This window comes from Trichosurus vulpecula (assembly GCF_011100635.1).
Source record: "Trichosurus vulpecula isolate mTriVul1 chromosome X unlocalized genomic scaffold, mTriVul1.pri SUPER_X_unloc_1, whole genome shotgun sequence".
Classification (NCBI taxonomy): domain Eukaryota; kingdom Metazoa; phylum Chordata; class Mammalia; order Diprotodontia; family Phalangeridae; genus Trichosurus; species Trichosurus vulpecula.
Window position 1 is genome coordinate 3,296,830 of NW_023494377.1, and position 10,300 is coordinate 3,307,129.

Here is a 10,300-nt window from a genome sequence, read left to right on the forward strand (position 1 = left end):
TTGTCTGTTGTTTCAATAAAAACCTAAGGTTGGACAGCCCCCTTTTTGCTCCTACTTACGAATCGCAGAATGATGTTAACTGAGTTCACTACAAATTTATGGTAAATAATCTCTACTGGGCCCTCACTGTGGTAAGGCAATCCTTTTCCACCTGCCTAGTACATTTGTTATCCCACTCACCACCCAGGTTTTTCCAAACCTCCCTCTCCATCCTCTCAACTGAGACTCTAACTTCCTATTTCACTAAAAACAAAAGCAGGCCATTTGTCAAGAGCTCCCTTTTCTCCCCTCGCCCTTCTTTACTATTACTCTGACATGTCCCTACACATGCTTCTCCACCCCTGACTCATGCAAAGAAGTGGCCCTTTGCCTCTTCAAGCCAAACTCCTCTATATGCACCCGTGATCCCATCCCCGTATGATTTCTCCAGCAGATTGTCCCTTTTATTGTCCCTACCATTTCTCTAATCTTCAATCTCTCCTTCCATGCTGCTGACAAATGTTATCATATTTCCCTTATCCTTAATTTGATCTGACCATCCCCTCTAGGTAGCATGCTATATCTTGCCTCCCTTTGTCAGCTAAACTCCTGAGAAGGCTGTCTACCCTAGGTCCCCTTGGCTTTCTCTCCCCTCTTCACCTTCCCTGCTAAACCCTCTGCAGTCTGGCTTGTGACATCATCATTCAACTGAAACTTGGTGCTTGCCAACAATCTCTTAACTGCCAAATCTGATCCCTTTTTCTTGGTCCTCACCCTTCTTGACTCATCTCCTGCCTTTGAGGCCATGAATCACCCTCTTCTCCTTGACGCTCTCTCCTCTCTAGGTTTTCCGTGATACAACCTTCTCCTGATTCTTCTGCCTGTTCCAATGATTCTTCTCAGTTTCTTTCATGGGGTCTTCTTCCAGGAGCCCACTGGTCTGTCCTGGGCCCTCTTTTCTTCCCCTGTAAAGCAGAAGCTCTCAACATGAGGCCTGTGAACTTGTAAGCACCCCAGACTCTACATAACAATACAGGACTCATTAGGTTTTCCCAAAAAACTTCCTTTCTTCCAAACATTCCTATTATCTTTGAGGACCACATCATTTTCCCAGTGACCCAGGCTCATACCCTTAGTGTCCTCTTCAGCTCCTCACTTCTGCTCATCCCATGCATCTTGTCTATTGCCAAACCCTGTAGTTTCTACCATCCCAATATCTCTCACATACATCCTCTTCACATACATCCCACTCACACAGCCACCATGGCAGTGCAGACCCTCAACTGGACTCATACTATTGCCTGGCCGTTGGTTTCTGTCTCAAGTCTTTCCCCACTGCAATCTTTCCTCTTCTAAGTTACCAGAGTGATTTTCCAAAAGTACAAGTCCTACCATGTCTCACACACACACACACACACACACACACACACACATATACCATATGTACCCCACATGCACCACACACCACATACAAGCCACACACACAACTTATACATCCCACATGCACAACACACATACACATACCACACATATTCCACACATACCACATACACCCCCCACACCACACACACACATATACACCACACATGTACCACCCCCACACCACACACCACACACACACCACACATACCACATACACAGCACACACACATATAACACATACACCCCACATGTACCACCCCCACACCACACACCACACATACACCACATACAACACAGACACACACCATACATACATACACACCACAATACCACACACCACACAATGCTACACTTGCCACATACACACACCACACACAGACACAACACACACCACACACACCACATACCACACATATATACACACCATATACCACAAACACAAAAATACCACACACATACACATATACCACACACACACATACCACACACACACCATGCCACATACACCACACACCACACATACACACACATATACCACACACACCACACACACACACCACATACCCACATACATACTACAAATACACACGCCACACACCACACATACCACACACACCACACACACCACACATACCACATACACACACCACACAAGCACACACCACACACCACATGCACATACACCACACGCCACACACATACACTATACCACACACATACCACATACCCACATACATGCCATACATATATATACCACATACCACACACACACACACCCATACCACACATATACACACAGCACATATACACACACATACATCACACACCACACACACACACACACACCACACCACAGATACACCACATACCCACACATACACATACCACACAAGCACACACCACACACACCCCACACACACATACCACACATATACACACAGCACATATACACACATGCCACACACACACACACACATCACAACCCCCACACACATACATATCATATACACCCTACTCAATAAACTCCCTAGCACATCTAGGATCAACTAGAAAGTCCTCTGTTTGGCATTTAAAGCCCTTCTCAATCTGGCCACTTCCTACCTTTCAAATCTTATACTTCACTCCCCTCCCTGCCTACAATCCAGCAACATCATCCTTCTCGTCCTTCCTTAGACATGACACTAGCTCCCAGTTCTACATTTTCACTGGCTGTCCTCCATGCCTGGATCCTCCTCCTTTCCAACTACTGATTTCTCCACCTTCCTTCAAGACCAGGTTCAAATTGTACCTATTGTAAGAGACCTTTAATGACCCCCACCCCTCTTCCCAGCACCTACCTTCAGAGATTACCTCCTAAGGTTTACGCCCTAGAAGAGAATTCTTCCATTTGGTCCCAGAGGGCAGAATCAGGAGCAATGGAGGATGGGGGGAGGAGAGCAGTGAGGAAGTTTCAAAGATGGCGATTCAGGCTTGATGTCAGGAAAAACTTCCTAACAATTAGAGCTCTCAGAGTGGAATATTCAGCCACGGGAGGTAGGGAGTTCCCCCTCCATTTGAGGTCTTGGAGCAGAGGCTAGATGACCGCTTATCTGGCCCAATGTTATAGTGGGGATTTCTTTGGTCTATCACAGGGGTGGGGAACCTTCGGCCTCAAGGCCACATGTGGCCTTCTAGGTCCTTGGGTGTGGCCTTTTGACTGAGTCCAGGTTTTACAGTACAAATCCTTTTATTAAGAGGATTTGTTCTGTGAAGTTTGGATTCAGTCAAAGGGTTGCACTTGAGGACCTAGAGGGGATTTGTTCTGTGAAGTTTGGATTCATGCAAAGGGCCAAACTTGAGGATCTAGAGGGCCACATGTGGCCTCAAGCCCAAGATTCCCCACCTCTGGTCTATCAGTTGGATTAGATGGTCATTGAAAGCCCTTCTCTTTCAAATTTTGGGATTCTGAGAAACAATAAAACAGCCACTATGTCAACTCTTATTGTGTTTCTGTTTTCTTTGCTAAGGATGAGGATCACTCATCTGAGGAGGATAGAATAAAATGGTGATCAGGGAACTGAAGTCAAAGGTATGGGAGATAGTTAAAAGGGCACCTGGCTGCCCCGAGTGAGTTCAAGGTGCAGACAAATTATCTACCAATTGAAAGAGCTGTCAGATATGCTGAGACCCTGCCTTGGTTTAGGAGACATGACTGTAGAAGATCAGTTATCCTAATCTTCCAAAAAAAAGAAAAGTGCGGATTCTTCACACTATAGGCCAGTGATCTTGATTTCAATTCCTGACAGTGTTTGCCAAGGTGGGTTTGAGTGAGTGTGTGCCTGTGTCTATGTGGTGTGTGAGTACTTAGAAAGGGAAGCAGTGATTACTAAGAGTCGGCATGGTTTCATCAGATAAGGTCCTGCTGGACTCATTTTGTCGCCTTTCTCAACAGGACTAGAAGACCAGCAGGCCCAAGGGAATGCTGTGGACATGTTCTGCCAAGATTTTAGCAAAGCACTTGACAAAGTCCCTGTGCTCTCCTGGGGACAAGACAGAAAGTTGGTCCTGGTAGTCCCAATGCCCATCTGCTATCTCCTAGACTTCTGATGCCCTTATCTCCTGCCACTTAGAGATCATCTAGCTCACTCCCCTCATTTTCCAGAGCAGGAATTAATTGGAGGACCAGAGAAGAGAAGTCATGTACCTCAGCTCACATAGAAAGCAATTGGCAAAAGACAAGAGCCCAGGGTTCCTGACACCTTGACCCATACTTTGTCCATTATTCTCTCTTCTCTGCACCTAGGCCATGACACTAACTGGTGCCTCTGAAGTTCCATCTAATGTTTTTTTAAGAATAGGGGTATGGCAAATAAAGTCAGATCTAAATAATTGGGAAAATATCAGTTGCTCATGGATAGGTCGAGCTAACACAACAAAAATGACAATTCTACCTAAATTAATTTACTTATTCAGTGCCATACCAATCAAACTACCAAAAATTATTTTATAGAGTTAGATAAAATAATAACAAAATTTATCTGTAAGAACAAAAGGTCCAGAATATGAAGGGAATTCATGAAAAGAAATGCAAGGGAAGGTGGCATAGCTGTTCCAGATCTAAAACTGTATTATAAAGCAGCAATCATCAAAATTACTTGGTAAGAAATAGATTAGTGGATCAGTGGAATAGGTTAGGTACACAAGGTACAGTAGTCAATGACTATAGTAATCTACTGTTTGATAAACCCAAAGACCCCAGCTTCTGGGATAAGAATTCACCACTTGACAAAAACTTCTGAGAACACCAGAAAATAGTATGGCAGAAACTGGGCATAGACTGGTATCTTACACCATATACCAAGATAAGCTCAAAAGGGGGACACGATTTAGATATAAAAGCTGATACTATAAGCCAATTAGGAGAGCAAGGAATAGTTTACCTGTCAGATCTATGGAGAATGGAAGAATTTATGACCAAACAAGAGATAGAGAACATTATGAAATGCAAAATGGATAATTTTGATTACATTAAATTAAAAAGTTGTTCACAAAAAAGCCAGTGCAACCAAGATCAGAAGGGAAGCAGAAAGCTGGGAAACAGTTTTACAGCCAGTGTCTCTGATAAAGGCCTCATTTCTCAAATATATAGAGAACTGAGTCAAATTTAGAAAAATACAAGTCATCCCCCAATTGATACATGGTCAAAGGATATGAACAGGCAGTTTTCAGATGAAGAAATTAAAGCTATCTATAGTCATATGAAAAAGGCTCTAAGTCACTATTGATTGGAGAAATACAAATTAAAACAACTCTGAGATACCAGATCACAACTATCAGATTGGCTAACGTGACAAGACAGGAAAATGATAATAATGTTGGAGAAGATGTGGGAAAATTGGAACACTAATGCATTGTTGGTGGAGTTGTGAACTGATCCAACCATTCTGGAGAGCAACTTGGAACTATGCCCAAAAGGGCTATAAAACTGGACATACCCTTTGACCCAGCAATGCCACTTCTAAGTCTGTATCCCAAAGAGATCATAAATATGGGGAAAGTTCCCAAATTACAAAAATATGTATAGCAGCTCTTTGTGTGGTGGCAAAGAATTGGAAATTGAATGTGTACCCATCAATTGGGGAATGGCTGAACAAGTTGTGGTATGTGAATGTGGTGGAATACTATTTTTCAGTAAGAAATAATGAGCAAGTGGATTTCAGAAAAACCTGGAAAGACTTACATGAACTGATGCTGAGTGAAGTGATCAGAACCAGGAAAACATTGTACAGAGTAACATCAATTGTGCAATGAACAACTTTGATAGACTTTACTCTTCTCGGCAATATAAGGACCGAAGACAATTCCAAAAGGCTCATGATAGAAAATGCTCTCCACATCTGGAGAAAGAACTATGGAGTCTGAATGCAGATCGAAACATACTGTTTTCTCTCTTTTTTTGCTTCTTCTTTCTCACGGTGTTCTCCTTTGGTTCTAATTCTTCTTTACAACATGACTAATGTGGAAATATGTTTAATATGGTTTTTACATGCATAGCCTATATCAGATTGCATGCCATCTTGGGGAGGAGGGAGCAGAAGGAAAGGCAGAAAATTTAGAACTCAAAATCTTATAGAAGTGAATGTTGAAAACTAAAAACATAAATAATCTAAAAAAAGAATAGGGTGTGGCATCTAGCTAAGTAATATCTCAGTTCAGGAGCTGGACAGCAGCCGCCAGAGCCACCAGTGACTGACAAGCTTGATGGCTGAGCCCACAGGATCTGGGTCTCTTTCAGTTAGAGGGCCTGACCTGTCGTGATGCATTCTATCTAACTGATAATACCTAGTCTATGAATTGCTTTAATTTATTTCAATTATAGTCTCCTTACTCATAATGACAGAATCTATTTTAGAAAAATACACCTTATATTGGTGAGCAAAGAGCATTGTTCTGCTCTTGTTTAATGTTCCTCTTTCCATCCCCTGCATAATTTCCTCACCTCTTGTTTGAATTTCAATGTTGTTTTGGATTTGGGCTTATTGAACATTGGCAATGGGGTGCTCACCACTGTCCCCACCATTGTCTGTTCTCGGATTACGATGGCCGAGTTTTGTACAAATCCTCTTGAGAACCTTTGGTTATCAGGAAGAGTGTGCATTACAGAGGTGGCGATTAGCCTCCCAAAAGATTCCATTAATGTAAGTGGGACCTTTGCTCTTGTGACATTTTATATGCTGCATCAAGTATGACTATATCTGCTTTTGTGGTGCTTGGAAAATAGGCTTTATTATATATACCCTTATGTTTTTAATTATCTATAGCCTTCTTTTGGTATTCAAGTTGTTACTGAATTTGGTCCTTGTCCAAATGAATGTTGGAAAACCCTGAGTAGAAGCAGAAGTATGACTTTGTGAACTTTGAAGTACTACATAAATGGGGGTTATTATTGTCAGCATGGCAAACACTACTGAACGTTTTAGGAAATCCACAAGGCAAATGGTGCATGGTCTCATATGGCCTGCCACATAAGGAGGAAAGGTGTTTGGTTTTCGGGGGGAGGGGGAAATGGAGATGTTGGTGCCCAGAAAGCTTCTGATATGTATATCATATTCTTGCTTGGGTTTTATATTTCTGTCTGGTCATCGAGGTGGACCATTGGAGCACAGATCTAAAGCTCGAAGGAATCTCAGAGGACAGTTAGACCAACTTCTTTATTTTATCATTGTGGAAACTGAGGCCCAGGGAAGCTAAGTGACTTGTCACACAAGTAGCAAGTATCAAAGGTGGGGTTTGAACCCAGCTCCTCTGACTCCAGAGACAGCATTTCCCCCAATCATGGATACCAATAGTTCATCTGTAATTTCTAGTTCTTCGGAAGTTAGCTGATTTGAACATAGTAACGTACCCAGGAAATATTAGAAGCAGGACCCAAATCTTTCTGACCCCAAGGCTCTCTCTCTATCCACTATCCCAGACTATCTCTCACAAAGTTTCTGAGAGCTTTAAAATAAATCACAGAATCATGGAATTTCAGAATTGGAAGAGACCTCCATGGCTATCTACCCGGTCCATTCCATACCTGAAAAGGATTGCCCTCTATGTCATATCTGACAAGTGGTCATCCAGCCTTTGTTTGAATACCTCCAATGAGGGTGAAAATGCCACCTCTGGAGGTGACCTGTCCCGCTCTTGGACATCAAGCCTGAAGACCTCTTTGTAATGTTCCCCCATCATTCTTGGTTCTACCATCTGAGGCAAAACGAAGCTAAAATTGGTTTGTTTTTCATTGTGAATTAATCATCAGGAAACACTATATACACCAAAGTTCAAGTGAGAAGATTGTATAAGAAACTGGGAAGTTCTATTTACAATTTTTTAAAAAGAAATATATATGTATGTTTTATGCATGTGTGTATATATATACATAGCTATATGTATATATATAATTTAACAAGGTAGTAACAGAATTGCTTTGTTTGTTTCTCCTTCTGAACTTATTTTCGATTTCCTCTGTGCATTTAAAAAATGTTCTATTGATGATCTTTCTGTTTGCCTATCCATCACTGTCCACTAGCACAGTCCTCTCTCCAAATAGAAGCCCTTCCTGTAACAAACACATAAAACCAAGCAAAACACATTAGCACACTGGCTGTGTCTGGAAATGCACGTCCGAGTATCTCAAGAATGAGACATGCATTTTTTGACATGGTCAATACGTTGACTTGTTTTGCTCAAGCATACAGCCAGGTCCCAATTAGTGAGAATGGTAGATCCCCTGAAGTGGTCACATACATTCAAATTCTCACTATTCGAAATTATGATTACATAAAATATGGAAATTGGCTGTAGCCCAATAGAAATTAGCAGGGCAGATTCAAATAATGCAATTACTTCTGGGAAGTTGTGCACAAATAGGGACCTGTTTAATATGTACAAATAATTGTATATATTAGTTACAGGGAGGGCATGGCCCATTCTTGAAGAAATCCAATGGGTTCTTTGTGATGACTACTGCTTTCTTTTCTAGATGGTCACTGACCATCCCTTTAATAATACATCCTAGAATTTTGTGAGGAATCAAAGTGAGGCTGACTGGCCCCCAGTTTACAGACTTGTCTCTATTTTTGATAATGGGGCTCGACTCCTGTCTCGCTAGCTATGTGACCTTGGATGAGTAACTTAAATTGGGCCTCAGTTTCCTCATCTGTAAAATGAGGAGATTGGACTTGATGATCTCTGAATTCCTTTCCAGTTCTAGGTCTAGCAACCTATGAGCCTATGTGAGTGAACAGAAGGGGGCAAATGCAAGAGATATTGTGGAGGCAAAAACATTGAGGTTTTGAATCTTGGTGCCTGGGGTGACTGGGGGCGGGAAGGTTCACCAACAAAACAAGGGGAGGAAAGGTTTTATGTAGAAGGGGCACTTGAACTGAGCCTTGAAGGAAACTAGTGGTATCAGACAGAGGTGAGGAGCAAGGGCATTTGAGGCAGGGGACACAGCCTGGACAAAGTCAGGGAGGCAGGAGATACCTGAGGAAGAGTAAGATGCATTGCTCTCAGTTCAATGGGCATGGCTATCTGCCCCAGGGAGAAGAGGATAGGGGATAGAATCGGTTAAGGTAAGAAATGAAGACTTGGAACAGCCCTTATGGGGAGGGTAACAGGTAATCAAGAAGAAGAAGGAAACAAGCATTTATTAAGCACCTACTACATCCCAGTCACTGTGCTGAGTTACAAATATGATCTCATATGATGCTCATAATAGCCCTAGTAGGTAAATCCTATTATTATCCCCATTTTACAGTTGAAGGAACTGAGGCAGGCAGAGGTTAAGTGATTGGCCCTGAACAGTCACATTGCTAGTAGGTATCTGAGGCTGGATTTGAATTCAGGTGTTCCTGTGCTCTCTCCACAGGTAACCTAGCTGCTGAGAAAATATCAGTGAGGACCAGGGGGATCAGACACCCTGAATCTACAGTGGCCTCATCAGTAGTAAAGTCTCTTGACTTCCAGCATCAGTCCTTGGCTGCTTGAAAAGAGAAGCAGAGAAGGGGGGTGTTAGGAGCAACACAGAAGGCAAGAAGGTGAAAGGACAAGATGGGAAAGGGGGAGATGACACATCAGTAAAATAGCTGACTAGAGGTTTGAGCATGGTCCGAGGGAAAGGACATTGGTCCTCGAACCTGTGGTCAAATCCTGACTCTAATGCTTCCCTCTCATGTAAGGCACTTCCCTTCCCTAGGCCTCAGTTTCCTGCTCTGTTAAATGAGGTCTCTCCCAACTCTAGATCTTAGAGCCTAGGTGTGACCTTGGACAAGTCCTTTCCTTCTCCCTGTGCTTCAGGATCCAGGGGCAAGAGGGTCTGGTGTATTGAAGAGAGGGTTTGGGGATGGGGTGCTGCAAGGGGAACGAGGGTCTATAGACCTTGGCGCACAGCCTGCAGCCCATCTCTCAATCAACAAACACTCATTAACAACAGCACCCAACCATAGGGGAATGGCTGAACAAGTTGTGGTATATGGAGGTAATGGAATACTATTGTCCTCTAAGAAATGCTGAGCAGGCAGACTTCAGAAAAACCTGGAAAGCCTTCTATGAACTGATGCGGAGTGAAGTGAGCAGAACCAGGAGAGCATTAGATACAGTAACAGCCACAGTGTGAGGACTGACTTTGACAGACTTAGCCCTTCTCAGCAATGCAAGGACCTAAAACAATTCCAAAGGACTCAAGATGGAAAATGCCACCCACATCCAGAGAAAGAACTATGGAATCTGAATGCAGAGCGAAGCAGACTATTTTCTTTTTTTGTTTTGTTTTTTTTTCTTTCTCATGATTCCTCCCATACATCTAATTCTGAGTAATAACGCATCTCTCTCTCAGACAGACAGACAGAGAGACAGAGACAGACATAGAAACAGA